This window comes from Ailuropoda melanoleuca, chromosome X (assembly GCF_002007445.2).
Source record: "Ailuropoda melanoleuca isolate Jingjing chromosome X, ASM200744v2, whole genome shotgun sequence".
Taxonomy (NCBI): domain Eukaryota; kingdom Metazoa; phylum Chordata; class Mammalia; order Carnivora; family Ursidae; genus Ailuropoda; species Ailuropoda melanoleuca.
In genome coordinates, this window is record NC_048238.1 from 33,380,989 (window position 1) to 33,401,569 (window position 20,581).

Below are 20,581 nucleotides of genomic sequence, written 5' to 3' on the forward strand. Positions count from 1 at the left end.
TGCTCAGAAGTCCTGAGCCTGCTTCCGGGGCCCACACGGGGCTGACTGCACAGGCAGTATGCGTTGCTCTGGCCTGCAGGAGCGCGCAAGCGTGGCTGTTTAGGAGGTGGAAACGAGGAGGTCCGTCGAAGCAGCTTGGCCAGGCGGCTGGCTTGTACATCCGTGGACCCACACCGCGGGTGGGAAAAGCAGGGGGTGGCTGAGCGCCAGCTCTCTCTGCACCCCCAAATTCCAGTGTGGAACTCCAATGAGCCCCAAACTCTGAATTCACAGCTGACCTTTCAAGTTGTTTTGACAGTTTATTTGTCAAGATAGGAGGAAAGAACCTTTTCAGTGTAAACATTCGTTAGCTGGGTATGCAACTTCAAACATTCAGACATATGGCACGTGGACCTCAGTTTGTATGCTCGACTCAGTCCTGCAGATGTTAGGGGCGAGCCTGCTGGTGATGGGCTGAGGGGACATCTGAGGTTTTCCAAAGCGCAAAGGTTTTCTCTCTGAGGTTTTCTCTCTCCCTCTCTCTCTCTCTTTTTAAAAAAGTAAATCCAACACCTTTATTTGGCATTGGGTATCCTGACGTTGGCTCCTCACAGTTCCTTAGAGAACAACCCCCCAAATCCCAACAAATTAATGGAAAATAATGTTCAAATGGCCCTATTTACATATAGCCCGGGCATCTTCCATGTGTGCACACCCCCTTCCACACACCCTGGGAGACACTTAAGGGGTTACTAAACTTGGGGAGAGCAGGGAACAGTTTCCACATTGCAGCAATTTGAAGGCCTCCCCCCATGAAGTAAGGGTGTCTCACATGGACAGTGAGTGTGGTTGGCAGCTTTATTTTTCCTCTCAGAATGTCTCAGAAAATAACCCTGCATTTGGCAATGGACCGTGTCTTGGGTTCAATGAGACATGCTTTTTAGGTTCAAGCTTGTAACAGAAGTGGCATTTTCTCAAAAGCACCTGCCGAGGGCAAGGTGGAGAGTACAGGTCCTCTAATTTAGCACCCACCATCCGGGGCCCCATCCTCTACATTCTTATTTCCTAAGGGCAGGGCACACGGATCTGAATTTTTAGCAAACACCCCAGTGATTGTGATGCTGGTAGTTGGCAGGCCATACTTGGAGAAATCTTGGTGTGGAAAGAAGGTGGCCTTACAGTCCCTATGTGGCCCAGTTCCATTTATATCCTGGGTCAGGCCTGTCAATTAGCTGTGCCAATGGCGGTGACTCATGAGTGGCTTGGAGCTCATGAAATCCCTGCATTCAATTTAACAACCATTTATTAGGGCCTCAGCTCTGCACAGAGGAATATAATGGGCCCTGGGAACCCACCAAAGGATAAGCCACAGCTCCGATCACGAGGAGCTTGGACTCCTCTCTATTTACATCAGGACTATCATTAATATTTTAGGAATATCTGTTTTGTTTCGTGGGTAGAGTCCTGCATCAGATTGGAAATAGGCACGGAACAGAATGCAAATGAACGACACAACATCTTTTTATTTTAACTTTTTAAAGATTTTATTTATTTATTTGAGAGAAAGAGAGCCAGCATAAGTGGTGTGTGTATGTGGGGGGAAGGGGTGGGCAGGGGTGTGGGCAGAGGGAGAAGCAGACTCCTGGCTGAGCGGGGGAGCCTGATGCAGAGCTCGATCCTAGGAGCCTGGGATCATGACCTGAGCCCCCCAGGCGCCCCTGAATGACACCACATCTGTTTAGTTAAGCACAGTGTATTGAATGTATCTATAGTTACAAAAGAAGGCATTCGAACCATCCCAACTGCAATGACAATACATCTTGTCTTAAAACCCATCAGTTTACGATTTAGCTATTGTGGACAAAGCTGCTATGAACATTGGGGTGCATATGGCCCTGTATCTTTGGGGTAAACACCCAGTAGTGCAATGGCTGGGTCATAGGGTAGCTCAATTTTTAACTTTTTAAGGAACCTCCACACTGTTTTCCGGAGTGGCTGTACCAACTTGCATTCCCACCAACAATGTAGGAGGGTTCCCCTTTCTCCACATCCTCTCCAGCAATTGTTGTTTCTTGCCTTGTCAATTTTTGCCATTCTAACTGGCGTAAGGTGGTATCTCAGTGTGGTTTTGATTTGAATTTCCCTGATGGCTAAATATTACTCAGCTATCAAAAAGAACGATTTCTCAACATTTGCTGCAACATGGATGGCACTGGAGGAGATAATGCTCAGTGAAATAAGTCAAGCAGAGAAAGACAATTATCATATGATTTCTCTCATCTATGGAACATAAGAACTAGGAGGATCGGTAGGGAAAGAAAGGGATAAAGAAAGGGGGGGTAACCAGAAGGGGGAATGAAGCATGAGAGACTATGGCCTATGAGAAACAAACTGAGGGCTTCAGAGGGGAGGGGGGTGGGGGATGGGATAGGCTGGTGATGGGTATTAAGGAGGGCACTATTGCGTGGTGCACTGGGTGTTATACACAACTAATGAAGCATTGAACTTTACATCAAAAACCAGGGATATACTGTATGGTGTCTAACATAACATAATAAAAAAATTTTTTTTAAAAACCCCATCAGTTTAAAGCCTAGTGGAGGGAAAACAAACAAACTTAAGCCACCAAAAATGAACTTCGGAGCTCACGTGGAAGATTTTTTTTTTTTTGTCACGCGTAAGAATTTGTAAAAGGCTGGGGCTCCTGGGTGGCTCAGTCGTTAGGCGTCTGCCTTCGGCTCAGGGCGTGATCCCAATGTTTTGGTCGAGCCCCGCATCAGGCTCCTCCATTAGGAGCCTGCTTCTTCCTCTCCCACTCCCCCCTGCTTGTGTTCCCTCTCTCGCTGGCTGTCTCTCTCTGTCAAATAAATAAATAAATAAATAAATAAAATCTTAAAAAAAAGAAAAGAATTTGTAAAAGGCTCTCTGCGACTCTGTACAGCCACGATGATGCATGAAGGACACCTGTCCATTCAGGCTGGATTTCTTTGGATAAAAGACAAAAGTCCCTTTTTCTTTCTTTTTAGCCCAGAACTACCCAACTCGATTATCAGTATTGTCTCCAAAATTCAGGGTAGTCATTCAGCCTTGGCCGCCTTTGATCTCGCTCGGGCGTGGATCACAGGTGTCAGTTCGTGGCTCGGCGATCTCGCACACTGGCGGACACGCCTGGACGGAGCGGAGCCATCAGCCCACCTGCACACTGTGGTCCGGGATTCTCCGACACACTGCGCTGTGGAAGCTTTGAGCCTCTGAGGAAGTCTGTGAATTAAATGCCTTTTAGTTGTAAGATTTAATGAAACCACTTTTAAGATATATTTGGGGAATTAATGGAATATCCGTCTTCTTTTCAAACTCTCCCCACCCCCCGCCCCCCACGCATACCAGTCCCCTGCTTCTATCTCAGAGAACACAAAGCTGTGTTTGTGATTTATTATCAACCTGAAGCTAATGATTAAACACCCCTCCCAGGGTGAAGTCTGGGGAGGAGGGACTCCGCCCTTGCTCACTAGCAGGGGAGGATGACTTTCTCATTTACAGAAATGTGCCTCAGGTGTGGAAGATCTCCCCCCCTTGACTGAGAGCAGCCCAAGCCCCCAGTTCTCCACTCCCTACCTCCCCTCCTGCTGCTTTTCTCACCTCTAGTCACCACTCACAAGAGACCCAAGTGACCTCAAGGTGAAATTTGGGGCCCCCAGAGCAGATTCCAGAAATGGGCACCATCTTGTTTTGGAGATTGAGAAATGGAATGACCCTCGGCCCCTCCCGCTCAGAGGGCCTCTCTCTTGAACTGTCTGGGCAACGCAGGCCCTCATCGCACCTATCAGGTTCTGTGGGATTTCAAGTGTGTGGGAGTGAAGGCAGTCCCACCGCTCTTTCCTTGCCAGGGAGCACCCCGGCCCCCACGCTCTCCAGCCCGGAAGTCCCATCCTCAGGCCACCTGGCTCGGCATGGGAGCTCCCTGCACACAGCCTGTGCCTACTCAGGGACGCAGGGGCGGCTGGTCTTCACTTGGCACCACAAGCAGCCTTTTCCAGTCCACACCTGCCAATAGGCAGCCAAGAGGGTGGTTTAGGAAGTAGAGACAAGGTGCAAAAGCAGCAGTGAGCCAGCTGTCCTCTTTTTCCTGCCCTTGATGACTTGCACTTTCTCCCAGACAGCTGCCGCTCTGGTCTCCCGGCCACTGTTGAGATGAGAAGGGCGGCTTTAGCGAGAGCAACTTCTCTGCCTGTCAGAGGTGAGGGGACATGAAAGGAGTGCTGGGACCATCTGAGAAGTCACTCGACCCTGTGGCATGTGAGTGGGGGTGTGGGGGGAGAGGGTCCAATCAAAATGATTCAACATCCACAAAAATCCAATTGTTCTTCCCTCGAATTTATACTCCTTGTTTTCCCAGGCCGTGTATTACCTGCACGCTCGCGCTCGCGCGCCCACACACGCACACTCTCCAGTGGAGGAATTCTCTCCACAAGGCCCCTTGGTGATGACCGCTCAGACCGTGCCTTAAATGCTTCCAGTGAGGGACATCTCATTCCCTGGCGAGCTGGCCTGTCACAGTCCACTCTGCAGTATCTCCAGGATATTTGTAGACTCAGGGTTAGTTGTGAGCTCAGCCACCCCAGTCCCTCTGAGCACCACGGGCCTGGACCAGGAAGCCTTTGGCCTTTAAGATGAAACAAATGGCGAGCCCACGTGTCGTCCAGGTTCACTGCTCTCTGGCCCCCGACAGCTGTTCGTCCTCGGGGGGCCTAAGGCCAGGGCCTTCATGTGTTTCCCACCAGTGACTCTATTGTGCCTTAAGTTCTGTTACAACCACTGTTGCTTCTTGTCCTTGCTCGAAGTCCTGTTCACCTGGTTGTTTCGGGGGTCCAAGTACCCTAGGTGGGAAGTCTTTAAGTACCTGTGAATAAGGAGGTGTATTTCCGCGTGAAGGCGTGTGGAAGCTGCAGTTCTAGAAAGGAGGTTTAAGTTGGATTTTCCCAGAGAGGCTTGGAGACTGTAACATCATGCTCCATGACTTCTGTTGTATTTTCCTCAGGCATTTGGTCTGCTCTGTTCTCCCCTAGGCTTTCTCAGCTATTGTTCACTAATGGTTCTAAGGACATTTCTGTTGCAAAGAATTTACCGGCTAAGACTCTTTCCAAGTGTCAAAAAAACCAATTTCCACTGTCTTAAGGGACAATTAGAGAAAGTGGTGGTTCACATTCCAGAGAAGTTTAGGGTACAGGCTGCTTTCAGGTAAGGCTTGATCCAGAGACTCCAGCTGGTCAGGAAACCCATTTCTCTCAGACTGGAGACTCCACCCCACTCTCCTCCAGCCTCTGGCTTGATTCTCAGATCTCACACGGTGTGTGTGTGGCGGGGGTAGGACATCGGCAGTGGCTTCTCATTATCTCCTCACTTCCAAGGCTTGCGACTCCAATCACAGGGAAGGTTGAGACTTTGACAGGAACTACTAGAAAGTGACCAGTTCTCTCTGTTTTATACACCCTGGTGTAAGGGGTGCAGCCACACCTAGACCATATGTGCTTAGGCTGGAGGGAGGGATCCACCCCTAAGCAGAAATCTGGGGTGTTGCTGGAAGGGGGGAAGGAACAGATACTGGAAGGCAAAACCGAACGTGTCTGTAACTTGGACCCCTATCGATTTTGTTGTTGGAGGCTTCTATGCCATCAGTGGGACTCATAGGTCCACAGAATCAGGACCCAGTCGGCATTGGCAGCTATAGCTTCAAACGCAAGAGGGATCAATCAGGAGCTCTCTTGGCATAGAACATGAAGAAGAGTTTTGCAATCAGCGCCAACATAAGGAGGGTGATAGAGGGATTCCCGCTGTGTGTGCTGGGAGAGGAGGGGAACGAGGAGGGTCGGAGGGCACCGTGTGGACATGGTTTGGCTACAGGACCCTCCCAAACTATATAATAATGCTACTACTTTGCAAAAACGTATATTGAGTATAATGCCTGACATTATCCAGGTATTTTACAAGATCACAGGGCTAGTAAGTGGCAAAAGTAGGATTTAAACTCTAATAGCCCATAACCCCCATGTTATAGCGTCCCCAGTGAATACACAGAGAGGGCAACACCCTCATGCTCTAGGGACAGGAATATGGCTGAGGGAGCAGCTGAGCCATTCTCTAGAGCTGGCAGCCTAGAGGCCATAGGAGAAGGACAGACGAATGAGAGAAGGAAAGGTCATGTCTTCAGGACAGAGGTGCGAAGGGGATAACTGCCCCAGACAGCACAAGAAAGGAGCGGGGGTGCTGTATCCTAGGGGAAGTGTAGGGTGCAGGGTAACTCTGGGCTTTTGCCAGGCTAACCACTGCCTTGCAGTGTGACTGGGGACAGGTCACTTCACCTCTGTGTGCCTCAGTTTCCTCTCCTGTGAAATAAAGATGACTGTACCTTGTCTCCCCTGTTGTATATGGTTACAGAGATTAGACAAAATAATGTGAGATGAAACACTTTGTATAGAGACCTCCCAGTCATAATTATGCTTTCTTTAGGTACTTAAAAGCCTATTTGCAATAATTTATGGCATCGTCATTGAGGTACTGTTATTAAAGAAAAGCCTGTTTTTCTAAAGAGTATCAGACAGTATCTTCTAGAAATAACTTACATTTAAAAAATTACACGTTCAATGTAGATAATTTACAAAACAAAAATGAATGTGGGAAGAAAACAATAAAATCGCCCAGAAAAATCTACTCAGCATTTTCATTAATATTTTTTCAGTTGGTTTTCTATGCCTCTCTGTGCTTTCTTTTAAGCTAATAGTGTTTCGATTTAATATTTTATCTTACACACACACACACACACACACACTGTCTTTACTCTTATATCCCACTTCTTTCCATTTAATTTATTATGAATATATTTCCTAGTCATTAATCTTATATCACAGTGATTTCCAATTTTTTTACTGTGATCCATACTAAAAAAATATATTTATGTCACTGCTAAGTAAACACATACACCCATACATATAACTGCCCAATATTTGCCCTTAGTATATATTGTGCACTCCGATATTTTGTAGTCTGTATTATAATGAAATAGAATATAATAGAATACACTGTTTCATGATTCATTAGTTGATTACATGATCCACGTAAAGATCACAATCCATAGTTTGAAAAACACTAAGCCACGACATCGGTTTTATCAGACTGACGGCAGCCCGTTTGTAGAGCTAGACCATGATTATTTCACAGCTCTTCAATGGTTGGACTTCTACATTATTTCTAATATTTGCCATTTATTTTTCTGTTTATTAAAATTTTCAAGAAGTACGTGTTGAGTGTGTACTAGGAATCCAGCAGTGATCTAGACAGATGAGGTCCCCATGTTATTGCTCTTACATTCTGTGGGGGCCAGGGAGACTGGCAATCCACATGTCTACAGAGCAGGAAACTCCAAGATAATGTGATGGGGAGTCATGGGGTAGGAGCTATCTTAGGCAATGGTCAGGACGGTCTCTCTGAGGGCTGGCATTTCAGTTGGCATTTCAAGAACAAGAAGATATTGTTGAACTACTTCCTGAGAAGACTTGGGCTCAAGAGCATCTGGGGTGGGAAGACAGTTAACAGAAAGGTCCTAAGGTGACGGTCAAGAATTTGGCACATTTGAGGATCAAAAAGACTCCCGGTATGACCCTAATACGGTGAGCAAAGTAGAAAAGTGAGAGTCTTAGGACAGGAGTTTAAAACCATTGGGGCAGAGGTCAGATCATCCAGAACCTTCTAACACAAACATGCTCCAACTTTGCTTACACCCCCAGGTATGTCTCAAGGGAGAAGCTTGAGAAGCCTCTTGAGCAGCGGCGGCTGTGACCTGGGAACATTGGGTTGGCGGGGAGATTAAGAAGCCGGCATATTTTTCTGAAAGAAGGCTTCCGTGCTAAAGAAGATCCAAGTTTTGTTGGCGGAGCAGGTAGGTCCCTGGCCCAGCACCTGGTTGTGTTGTAAATGGATCTTTCACGAGGGACTTTAAGCTCCCAGAAGATAGGGTCCTTGTCTAATCCCTGGCCGTGTCCTCAGTACCCAGCACGACGCCTGACTCATTGTAGGCATTCAACACATGTTTGGAAGCAAACGAGCTAATAAATGGACATCAACCCCAGCCTGCAGGCAAAGGACAGATGTAATTTGTGACAAATCATTAGTGCACATTCATGTTTTCTCAAATGTGACCTCCTATCCCCATGGGAACAGAGAGGCCTTCCACGTACCAAAGGGATAGCATTTCTCTAGCTTCTCTCTGGTGAAGTCATAAATAATCTCTCAGAAGGCATGACTTATTCTACTCGGTCTTTTTTTTTTTTTTCCTAAATGAAATGCCATGACAACTCACCAGCTGCTTTTTGCAATGAAAAAAGATAACACATCACGATTGCCAGAAACAGATGTTGAAGAGACCTAGAAATCTGATTTTTCCACATCAGGGACCCTGTTGTGTATTGAAATAAATTGACAGGGTTATTGGAAGCTAGACTGTTGGTGTCTTTGTGGTTACTCACTCATTGTGCTGAGGAAGGGATGGTGGGGAACATCATTGGGGACAGGCCCCGGGGGAGGCACCAAAGGCAGCCCTTATCGGCCAGGGGCTCCTGCTGCTTTGGTGCCGACTGGCTTCCGTGTAACACAGCCTTCCCCTGCCCAGCTTGTTGGCCACCATTATCAACCCGTATATCCCAGCTAAACACGGATGGGGCCCACAGTGACATTTAATTCCGGTGGTTCGTGAATGCCTCTGTCGACTGCTTTCCTGTTTCTGAGTAAATGAGCACCTAGGCCCAGTGCTTTGGGATACAGAGAACATTCCAAAAATCAGCACAGGGCAGAATATGAGGAATAAGGAGAGATCTCCTAAGAGCCACTTAATATCTCCCTCAGGAGTCTGACCTTACAAGTGTGATCACTGGGTAAGAAAACTGCTTTAGTCTTCATCGAAATAATTTTCCTTCTGGAAAAAAAAAAAAGAAAGAAGAGACAGCCTGTCTCTGGGAATTGGGTGGGGGGGAGGCTTTCTTTCTCTTAACAAAATTGTCTTCGATCAGGTTTTTAGCTTTTTATTGAGCTATATAGTATTCCTCCAGGAAGTACACAAATCACAAGTGTGCAATTTGGTAGCTTTGCACAAAGTCAAGACACCCATGAAACCAGCGCCCAGATCATGACACAGAAAGTGACCGGTGCTCTATAAGACACCCTCCTGCCCCCTTCCATGCACGTCCCACACCAAAGGTAACCACTACGCCGTCTTCTAACACAATAGATCGGTTTTGTCTGGTTTTGAGCTGAGTGTAAATGGGCTCTTGCAGTATACGCTCTTGTGGCTTCTTTTGTTCAACGTCACGTGTGTGAAAGTCTTCCATGGTTTTCTAGTAGTTATAGTTCTATGATTGCCAGGGCCACAGGGTCATCCCTTGTGCTCCTTTCTCTTTTTGATGGGCATCTGGGTAGTCTGCAGTGTTTTGCTACCATAGCAGCACTGCTTTAAACGTGTCTTTTGGTGGATCTGTGAGCCCACTTCCATTGTTTCAGCCCTCCCTGTCCCCCTACCTTGGGTGACTCTCAGCCGCGCCCGCTGAGACTATCTGGTGTGCTCTGACAGGATTTCACTTGGAAAAGGCTGTGCTCTGGAGCTGTCTTTCCTACTCTCCCTTAAGTAGGATCCTTTCTTAGCCACAGCCGGGCAGACCGCTCAGCATCTGCTCAAGTATGAAATTAATCTTTACATAATGCTGGCTGGGATCGGAGGGGTGGGGGCAACCGGAGGAAACCCATTTGGGTTATTGAGATTTGTTTTTCAGGATGATCGTTTCAAAATGTCCCCGATTCCCTGGATAGTAAAGCTTACAGAAGGAATGAGGGAGAGCTGAACTTGCTTTCTGAAAAGGAACATAAGCAGGTGTTACAGAGCACTATGAGAATCAGTGTGGATTGCCATTGTGGTTGGACTGGGTGGGTTCGAATCCGACTCCATCACTTACAGTGTGACATGGGGCAAATCACATGACATCTCTGTGCCTCAGGGCTCTCAACTGCCAACTGAAGATATTGGTACCATTGACCTCATGGGGTAGATTTGTAAGGACTCAATGAGGTAATACACATGAAGCACTTAGAACTCCTGGCACGCCGGCAGTGCTGTGTGCGCGGTGGCCGTATTAGAGCCTATTGTAAGGCTTGAACCCTAGAAGCCTTGCCTGAAACAGATTCTTGTTCAAGTTCATTGAGAGAGTATTCTCAGGAGACGGGGAGGGCAGGAAGCTAGACAAGGCAGAAGGAGCTAAGCGAGGATGTGGTCCAGCTGGAGTCCAGCGTTCGCCTGCTTCCATGGTGGTTCTTGGAGTAGAAACGGCACCGGAGTCGTCCTGCCGTGAAGCAAGGCGGTTGGCTTTTTATGCCCCCATTTCAGTTGCTTATTGACTGTGGGCCACCAGGGGCGGGTCACTGTGCCCCGGTTGGCTGGAGCCAATCCCCTCAGCAGCCAACAGCCCGCAGCAGCGGGGGCCAGGGTGCATCTGCCAAAACGGGGATCCGAGTGGGGGCACCTGTACCATCTATCATTCCTAACCAGGCTTGTGTTGGGAGTCAAGTCAGAAGGGCCACAAAACCAGTGGGGAAGAAAGCCTGTTAGAGGTAAGGCAGGTAGCTTCCGGGACATTCTTTGACAGGAACAAGATGACCACGTGTACCCATGAGCTCTAGAAGTCTGTGCCTGCAGGAGTGAGGAGCGCCTGCGGGAGTGTGTGTGTGTGTGTGTGTGTGTGTGTGTACACGCCCACACTAGCAGTTGCCTTGGTACAGGCGTAAAGCCTGAAGGCTGCCCTTGTCATCCTGTCTCTTCCACTCGGCCGGCCCCTCCCTTAGCCCTGCGTCTTGGGACACTTACCATTCTAGACCACCACTTTTCATCTGAGTGTTTCCCTGCCTTCTGGCCATCTCTATCCCTGTGGGAGAAATGAAAAGAAATGTACAGAATGAAAAGAAATGTCATGTCTTTGAGGCTGCCTGGATCTGTGGTGCTTGAGAGTGAAATGTCGCCATACCAACAGCTCATGACTTAATCAGCATTTAGATAATCTGCCCCTCTCCGTGGGAGATGGAAACAAGCGAGCTCTGCCAGATGTGTGTTTGGTTTCTAGGAGGTGGCTCTGCCTGCCATGGCTCTCTAGTAGCCAGATTTCCCCTCGCATAGGACAGGACAACATTAAAGCAAGATGAATCACCGTTTGGACAGATAGGAAGCCGCTTACTTCCCTGACTCTGCCCCCCCGCCCCAGCCCCGGAATGTAGGAGGAGCCTATGGACACCTGCGAGGCACTGAAGGGGGTGGGGCTTAAAGTCTGCCCCAGGGAGCAGGTCTCACCCTACCGTCTGCATTTCCTAATTTCCATGCAGCAGACTGGATGGTACGTCTCAGCCTGCTGGGAGGTACAATCTAGAAAAGGGAAAGAGGCACTAACCCGAAATCTGTAACACATACCATCTCCATGCATTGGTGTGTGAGGTAGGAAGTCCTTCATTCGTTCTCCATTCATTCATTGGTTCAACTGGTATTCATCAAGGATCCTCTATGCACCAGTTTCTGAGCCCCCTGATGGACCAGTCAAGAAGTCGGCACTGAATGAATAGTCATAATTGCGATGAGTGTTACAAGGCCAAGCCCAGCACAAACGGGGAGCTCCAGCACCAGGCTTACTGCTACCAGGAGCAGAGCTGTGAAGTTTTTCTAGCATGGGGCCTGCTGCTTCTGACACGCGCGAATCCCATGGGCCAAGCAGAAGGCCAAAGCCAAAAATAAATGAGATTTTGCATCCTAGCGCTTTGGAGGCAATGAATGGCCACACTGGCATTCACACACTCATCTGACAAACACTTGAACACCTCCAGGACACGGCCGCCGGACTCATTTCTGATCCTTCAAGATTCTTTTCATCATCTGTGTAGGGGCCGTTCTGCTCAAATCTACCAGAAGCCCAGCTGGGCCGGTGAGAAGTTAAAACGAAAAGCCTAATGGAAAAATGAAATGATCCCATCAAGAAAAATTGCTAATTGTGGTTTCCTAAACCTTTCCCCCCACCCTCCCCGACCCCTGAGGAGGTTTTAAAGCAGGTAGTGAATTTTAATGGGCCAAACAGGAGGTTTGGTTGATAGCTTTAACCCCAGAGGAACAACAGGAAAGCCGGCCAATGTTCCCTGTGATCGTTGGTCACTACGTGACTCAGTAGTCAAAACAAAACCCACGGGGCCTGTCTGCTGAGGCCCGTGCTTTGCTGCCAGCTGTAACTTCCTCATTTCTTTTTCTGGTCCGCGATCCGGCTCTTGAGAAGGGCCTCAGATGAAGCTGGTGCAGCCATCCGGTCAGCTCCGGAGTCCAACGGAAGCGGGAGGCAAGCACAATAACCATAGAAACAGCGATGGGAGGAATAGGAGAAAGTACCATTTGGCGGAGGCACCCAGCACTGAATCTAGCACTTGTCTGCACTAGCTCATTCCTTCTCCCAGCAGTTTCAAGGCAGAGGTTCTCGCATTCTTCTCCAGTAGAGCTCAGCTAACTTGCCCAGGGTCATGACAGTTTCAGTGGCAGACCCCATACGGGGGAATCAAGGTCTGTCTAACTCCACAAAACCCGTTCTCTTAATTATTTTGCTCGACCGTCTCTCAAGAAAGGGAGCTTTGGCATAAAAGAAAAATAAAGCTGCCAGTTAAAGCTCCATGACCGTGGCGGGGGCCTGCTTAAACACTTTGCCCTTTGATTTCCTTCCCTGAAAAACGCGCACGGCCCAGAGGGGTTGGGAGGATTAAGTGGGTTAATTAATTTAAAGTCTCTGGCACACAGTAGGTGCTCAATGAGAGTTCCCTTCCTCTCAGCAAAAGCCCCTTGGATTCCTTGGCCGGATGAAAATCAGGGAAGCGCTAACTCAAATGGAAGCTTTCCAGAGGTGTGCAACTAACAGGCCTGAGTTTTCCCAGCTCGGGAGGGAGGCTAGCAAATATCCCAGCCCTCAGCCCGGTGCCACTCCTGAGCCCTCACGGGAGATGGTGGTGGGAGACTCCTTTTGTTAAATGGAGTAACCCATGTGAAAACCCAAACCAGTATATTGCCATGCGAGGATTTTTAATTTTTTAATTTTTATTTTTTAAAGATTTTATTTATTTATTTGAGAGAGAGAGAGCACGAAAGGAGGGAGGGTCAGAGGGAGAAGCAGACTCCCTGCTGAGCAGCCCCCCCCCCCCCCCCCCCCCCCCCNCGCTGCAGGGCTCCATGCTCGGATTCCCAGTATCAGGACCTGAGCCAAAGGCAGACACCTCACTGACTGAGCCACCCAGGCTCCCCCATGCCTTGCAAAGATTTTAGTCGACAAGCATGTGATACTGTAGTTACTTTGAGAGAAGAGAGCTAAAAAAAACAAAAAACAAAAACAAACTTGATAAAAGAGCTCCTGGAAGGGGCACCTGGGTGGCGCAGTCCTTAAGCATCTGCCTTCGGCTCAGGGCATGATCCCGGCATTCTGGGATCGAGCCCCAGATCAGGCTCCTCTGCTATGAGCCTGCTTCTTCCTCTCCCACTCCCCCTGCTTCTGTTCCCTCTCTCGCTGGCTGTCTCTATCTCTTCAAATAAATAAAACATAAAATCTTAAAAAAAAAAAAGAGCTCCTGGCAGGTTGAGGGGCTCCTTCCTTGATTGTTGAAACTTCCAGAAAGTGAGCCCAGTGACTTCTCAAGTGCTGTGTTTTTATTGGGCACCGAGTCACACTGCCACCTACCTCCAGCCCCCTACCCCTTACGGCACTCCCCAACTGGCCTTCCTGCCTGCTGGTCACATCCCCACAGAGGCTAGGTCAACGCCTGGGTTTAGGTCACAGCCACTTTGGAAAACAGTGTGGAGGTCCCTTAAAAATTAAAAATTGAGCTACCCTATGATCCAGCCATTGCACTACTGGGTATTTACCGCAAAGATACAGACGTAGTGAAGAGAAGGCCCGTATGCACCCCAATGTTCATAGCAGCATTGTCCACAATAGCTAAATCGTGGAAGGAGCCGAGAAGCCCTTCAACAGATGACTGGTTTAAGAAGATGTGGTCCCTATATACAATGGAATATTACTCAGCCATCAAAAAGAATAATTTCTCAACATTTGCTGCAACACGGATGGGACTGGAGGAGATTACGCTAAGTGAAATAAGTCAAGCAGAGAAAGACAACTATCATATGGTTTCACTCATTTATGGAACATAAGAAGTAGGAAGATCGGTAGGAGAAGAAAGGGAAGAAGAAAGGGGGGTAAGCAGAAGGGGGAATGAAGCATGAGAGACTATGGACTCTGGGAAACAAACTGAGGGCTTCAGAGGGGAAGGGGGTGGGGGAATGGGATAGGCTGGTGATGGGTATTAAGGAGGGCATGTATTGCATGGTGCACTGGTTGTTATACGCAAGTAATGAAACATGGAACTTTATGTCAAAAACTAGGGATGTACTGTATGGTGACTAACATAATAAAAAAATATTATTAAAAAAAAAAGGTCCTGGCTACATGAAACTCCCACCCTTCTCTTCAAAGAACTGCCTTGGGCTTTGTAGATAGTTTCTCTATTGTATGCAAATGTCTTTTGATGGTCTTTACAATTTCCTTCCTTCTACTGTGACTTTAATTTGCTTTGTTTTCCCATCTTGAGATGAATACTGACTTTCAGTTTTAATTTTTAGTTTATGAATTTGAGGCTATGAATTTCCATGTAAGCCTGGCTCTAACTGCATCCCACAAGTTTTGCTGTGAAATATCTTCATTTGTCACTCAGTTCAAATTATTTTTTAATTTTTACTGTGATTTCTCCTTTTACCCAAGCCTTATTTGGAAGTATAATATTTAATTTCCAAATATATGATGACTTTTCTAGTTATAAGTATTTTTATTTTTTTTAAAGATTTATTTATTTATTTGAGAGAGAGGGAGAAAGAGAGAGAGGAGGGGCGGAGGGGGAGAATTTTTCAAGCAGACTTCCTGCTGAACGCAGAGCCTGACCAGCCAGATCCCACAACCCACGAGATCATGATCTGAGCCAAAACCAAGAGCTAGACACCTGACTGAGCCACCCAGGCATCCCTAGTTATACGTATTTTTAAATTGGTTTCTAGCTTAATTGAACTGTGGACAGGGAACATATTCTAAGTGATTTCAATTGTTTGAAACTTGTTTTGATGTGTTTTATGGCCCGGCATATGTTTAATTTTGATAAATATCTCACGTACACTTGCAGCGTGCGTGCATGCATGCGTGTGTGAATTTTGTTTTTGTGTGGTTCAAATCTTCTATATTATTCCTGATTCTTTTTGCCTGTATTTTTCTCTACCAGTTATGGAGGAAAGTAACTGACAAGACAGAAATTATAGAAATGATTTAAGTCTCCGAATGAACCACTCATGCCTACATTTTTCATTCTTTGGAATCCTTTTCGCTATAATCTCTGCTTGCCAGAACATGTGTATTTGGGAAAGGATGGTCCAAAGGCTTGCTGGGAGTCTTGGATTTGCAAGAATAGGGGAATTAGGTTAAAAGTCCTCACCAAGATTGTGGATTTGTCTGTTTCCTCTTTTTTTTTAAGTCACTTTTTGCTTTATATTTTGAGGTTATGTTATTATGCACATACAGGATTATTTTACCTTCCCAGCAGACTGACCCTTTTTATCAAATGTCCTTTATCTCTCATAATGCTTCTTACCCTTAAGTCCACTTGATCTGCTATTATGGTAGCTACGCCAGCTTTCTTTTGGTTAATGGTTGCGAGGTATACCTTTCCCATCTTTTTGCTTTCAACCTTGCTGTATCTTTACACAGAAAGGAAGGGCATTGTGTCAAATGCTTCAAAGAATGTCAGGCTCACTTCGATATGTTTCCCTTCTCTCTGAAATCTTGGCCCCTCAACTTCTGGCCTCCTGAGTATTCCTAATGTTTAAGTTTAGTCTCCCCATGTTATGAGACTTCCAAAAGCACCATGGGCTGGCTCCCCAGTGTCTTAGTTGCCACTTTGTACTTGGCTTCTTAGACTCTTGGCCTCAAGTTTCCTAGGAATCAACAGACGCCTCAAGAGGGGATTGAGTACAGAATGCCACGATCTCCTCCCTGTGCTTCCCTTCTCTCTGGGATCGTGGCTGCTATAGATCAAGTGTTTGCATGCCCCCCAAATTCATACGTTGAAATCCTAATCCCTGATGTGATGGCATTAGGAGTGAGGGCCTTTGGGAGATGATTAGGTCATGAGGGCAGAGCCCTTGGGAATGGGATTAATGTCTTTATAAAAGAGACCCCAGAGAGCTCCCTGACCCCTTCCACTATGGGAGGTTGCAGTGGAAAGATGGCCGTCTACAAACCAGGAAGTGGGTCGGACACCTCACCAGACACCAAATCTGCTGATGCCTTGATGTTAGACTTCCTAGTCTCCAGGACTGTGAGAAATAAATGTTTGTTGTTTAAACCAACTACCACTGTTTTTTTTTGCTATGGCAGCCCAAGGCAACTAAGATACTGACCTTTCAAGACCTCGTTGCTCTGGAAGCTCTCTGAGACCTTCAACCACATTCTTTATATTTCTGTCCCCCTCTTCTGGTCATTCTCTGTGGAAAGGCTAGTCTGCAAGAAACTCCTCCAACACTGTCAGAAGTAGATGCCTAGGTGAACATTTTAGATGGTCGTTTAACCTGGGTAAGCCACAGTTTGCTTGTGAGTAAAACACGGGCATATGAGACATACCTCATGGGATTGTTTTGAGACTTAGATATGTATTAAATATACTTTGTAAGCCTAAAAGCTGTTTACAAGCTGCTATTCTTAGGTCTTTATATGATTGAGGTTCCTGATGAAAAATGGTGCTGGGTATCCATACAAGGCAGGTTTTTTTTTAAAGGTTTTATGTATTTATTTGAGAGAGAGCGAGCATGAGAGTGAGAGAGAGAGCACGAGAGGCAGAGGGAGATGCAGATTCCCTGTTGAGCAGGGATCCTGATGTGGGATTCCATCCCAGGACCCTGGGATCATGACCTGAGCCAAAGGCAGACACTTAACTGACTGAGCCACCCAGGTGCCCCTGAGGCAGTTTGTTTATGTGACCAAGTCTATCTGGGGGCGTGACTAGAAGTTACTCTGCTGGGAACTTGGGTTGCTACAACTGCTGAATTTATCATTGTTTGGTGGAACAAGTTACCTCCTTGTGGTGGTAGAATGCCCCAGAACACCGTTCTAAGCACTTTCTCTGAGGGATCACTTGTAAAAACCCAAGGCCATCAGCAAAGCTTCTGAAACACTCTTTCCCAAGTACACATCTTTTTGGCAAATAGGGGTTTACCTAAAAGGACTCACAGGATTGTGTGTTAACTATACTTCGATTAAAAAAAAAAGAATTCAAAAGACTGGAAACTACAAGTATCCTTGCTTCATTCTGAGATCTTGGTCCCTGGGATCATTTCTGCCCCATTCATTACAATCATAGGGTTCAAACACCTTTTCCCCTGACCAGGCTTGGCTCAGCTCAGGTGGCTGAGTTGCACGACTTGTTGGTCTATTCTGAGTAAATATTTGCATCAGCTGCACTCCTTTCTCTTGCTGTCCTGTCAGATCTATGTTGCCCACTGTTGTGGAACTCTGTGGCTTTTTCTCCCCTATAGCAAGGTAAGAAGCCGCCTGGCAACATGAAGATACATCTGTCCAACACTTTTTGAAAAGACCACTTACGTATTTCCTGCTGAGTGGTGGATGATAAGACCTGCTTCCAGTTCATTCTGCTTGGCATTTGAAATATCACCTTTTCATATCCATTATTGTGTCCCAGGATCCCGATGTCTTTTTTTTTTTTTTTGCCTAGAGGAACCCCACTGTAACTTGAATCGGGCATTAAGGGCTGCACAGTGCTGTCCCTGATCAGGCCTCAAACACACTTGACCTACAGATGTTAGCTCAGAGGGGTATCAGTGTGATTCAAAAATCACCCATTAACACCTGAGCTCCAACCAGCCTTTTGAATCAGCTAACATGTTCCTTGCGTGCCCTGATGGAATAGAACACTAGACACTGTGGGGGTGAGTGAGAAGGAAAGTTCTAGATGCTAAAGCATTGTTCTTACTTGGCAGGTGGGGACAACACTTTCAAAAGGCAAATTCCTGGCTATACCTTAGGTCTACTGAATCAGAACCCAGAGTGGAGGCAACCCTTCCCCTCTCCTTCTTCTTTCCCTATTCAAATAAAAGCCATGGTGTCCAAGCACAGAGGGGCTGAGGGCACTGTCATCTATGGGAGGCAAGTTCGGCACCATTTTGATTGTTCCAGGGTTCAACAGACAGTCAAGAATGAGCTTATTGGGGGGGTGGGGGATTGGGATAGGCTGGTGTTGGGTAGTAAGGAGGGCACGTATTGCATGGTGCACTGGGTGTTATACGCAACTAATGAATCATTCGAACTTTACATCAGAAACCAGGGATGTACTGTATGGTGACTAACATAATATAATAAAAAAACATAAAAAAAAAAGAATGAGCTTATTGGACAACCAAAATCCTACCTACAAGAGACCCGGTTCAGCCACACTATTTATTCACTCTGCATCTGGAAGTAATCGACTTGATCTCTTAAGCAACAATTTTTCAAATAGGAAATGCGCTAATGAGAATATGTGCTTGATAAAAGTTTAGTGCTTGACTGGTTGGTTTTTGTTCTTGATGCCATCGATATTATCAATAAAATGATGAAGAATCAGGTGTTATTATCTGCAGTGCCTTTAGAGTTTCCAGAGGAAAACTGGCTGGCTGGTTTAAGGCTGATTTATATTGAACGCTTCCTCATTATGCTATGAGTCTCACGGCCAAGTTGGATCTGCTTTTCCCCATTCTCAAAATTTTAGGGATATATGTTTACAATTTTTGAACTCTCTTGGAAAGAAGTTGGGTAATAGGTATAAACAGGCTTCAAATGCTTATTCCTGGATCAGGGAAAGTTTTAGATAGCTTTTCTAAAGAAATAAACTTCTAAAAATTTTTTTCTATATCTGGGATAGTTGTCAATACTATAATATTATTTAGATGAGGTCAGGGGTCTTTTTTTGTTCACCATTTAATTCTCAGGACTGCGCACAACACCTGGCACACAGAAGGTGCTCAATACATATTTGTTAAATGAATGGATTGAAAATTAAATGCTACCTGCATGTCTGTGGATAAGTCATTGACTTGTTTTGCCCTCAATTTTCTCTCCTGTAAAATGGGACCAATAATAAATAACCCTCGGAGTATTGGAAAGAAAAGAGTTCTAGTGGGGGCTGTGACTTGCCTCCTGGATCTCATTTATAGAATGAAGAACTCATTCCTCCAGCAGTAGGGTGTATTGATAGCCGACAGCCTTACGCTGAGCCCCACATTGTGATTTGTCTTAGCTGCAGAGAGCCACCTAGCCCAAGGTCATGCTCCATCCACAGGGTATCCCATACCCAACCACTCTCTGGCACAACATATCAAGGCTCAGCCCCCTTGCCCCAAATCAGAACAACTATAGATGAGCCATTTTAGCTCTAGAGCTTTCCAGGGGATCAACTGAGGCCTTCACTGGAACTGGACTGACTGTAGTTCAAATTCTTGTCCTGGCCACCCCTGCTTCTTGCCCCTCCCTTTCCCAGGTGTTGATCCCAAGAGCAAGGCCTAATAAATCTTCTGTATGCTAATCCCTGTCTCAGAGTCTGGTTCCATGGGAATCCAACCAGAGACAGCAGAACACGGTATGTGCCAAGTAAAACACTTATTAGGTCTGGCGGTCAAAGCGAGGCAAGCAAGGATCCACTGTAACACATGGCTATTTCTCGCAGCCCAATAAACAGGCTCTTCCGTGAGCTCTGACAGTCCCAACAGAAGTGTTTTCTATTCAACTCTTGTGGATGATGCAGGGAAGGAGCTGCAGTGGTGGGCCATAGACCTGCATCCTTTCCAGTCAGCATACAGTTATCCCCCTGCTTTTCAAAGTCTTGCCTTAGGCCACCTCAAAGTTACGAAATAACCTGCATCAGGGCCCGTTTTTGCTAACTGAAAGCAGACCGAACAGGACTTTGGCTTTTGTGGGAAAAAGGCGAAAAGCAAAAATCACAGCAGAAATAGAGCCGTCAAAGAGGTGGTGTGTACCCCGAGAGCAGTGAGGGGGCCCCGCCAAGCTCCTTCCTCCAGAACTCCACTCAGCACCTCGGCTTCAAGCCGCTGAGCTTTGAACTGTGTCTGTGAGCATCTGTGCTTTATCTCGATATATTTTATGCATCCATTAGCAAGATGTGGCCTAAGGTATCACACAAGCCTAAGAGAGGTGATTTGAGGGGTCTGGGAATGCTCAACAATTCCTCCATGTAAATGAATGGCAGTTGCTTCTTTGCTTTACGCCATTGTGGCTTAGGAGAGGTTTCGCAGGGAACAACACCCCGCTTGCGGATAGCGGGGCAAAGCTGTAGTGTCATAGTTGAGAGAGTGGACTTCGGAATCAGACGGCACTGAGCGCAGATGTCAGCTGCCATTCATCAGTGGTAGGTCCTTTGACGAGTCATCCTTCTTGCCCTCGGATTCTTCATCTAC

The 20,581-nt window shown here is 46.7% G+C and overlaps 1 protein-coding gene across 1 annotated transcript in view; it reads left to right on the forward strand.

Annotated features, from left to right (window-relative positions):
* The window catches only part of LOC105239640, a 183,106-nt gene that overhangs the window by 52,311 nt on the left and 110,214 nt on the right, over positions 1-20,581 (forward strand). The window contains exons 2-3 of the mRNA XM_034649923.1: positions 4,136-4,275; positions 7,761-7,912. The gene's annotated coding sequence lies outside the window, so the exon portion shown is untranslated. The remainder of the gene's footprint in view (positions 1-4,135; positions 4,276-7,760; positions 7,913-20,581) is intronic.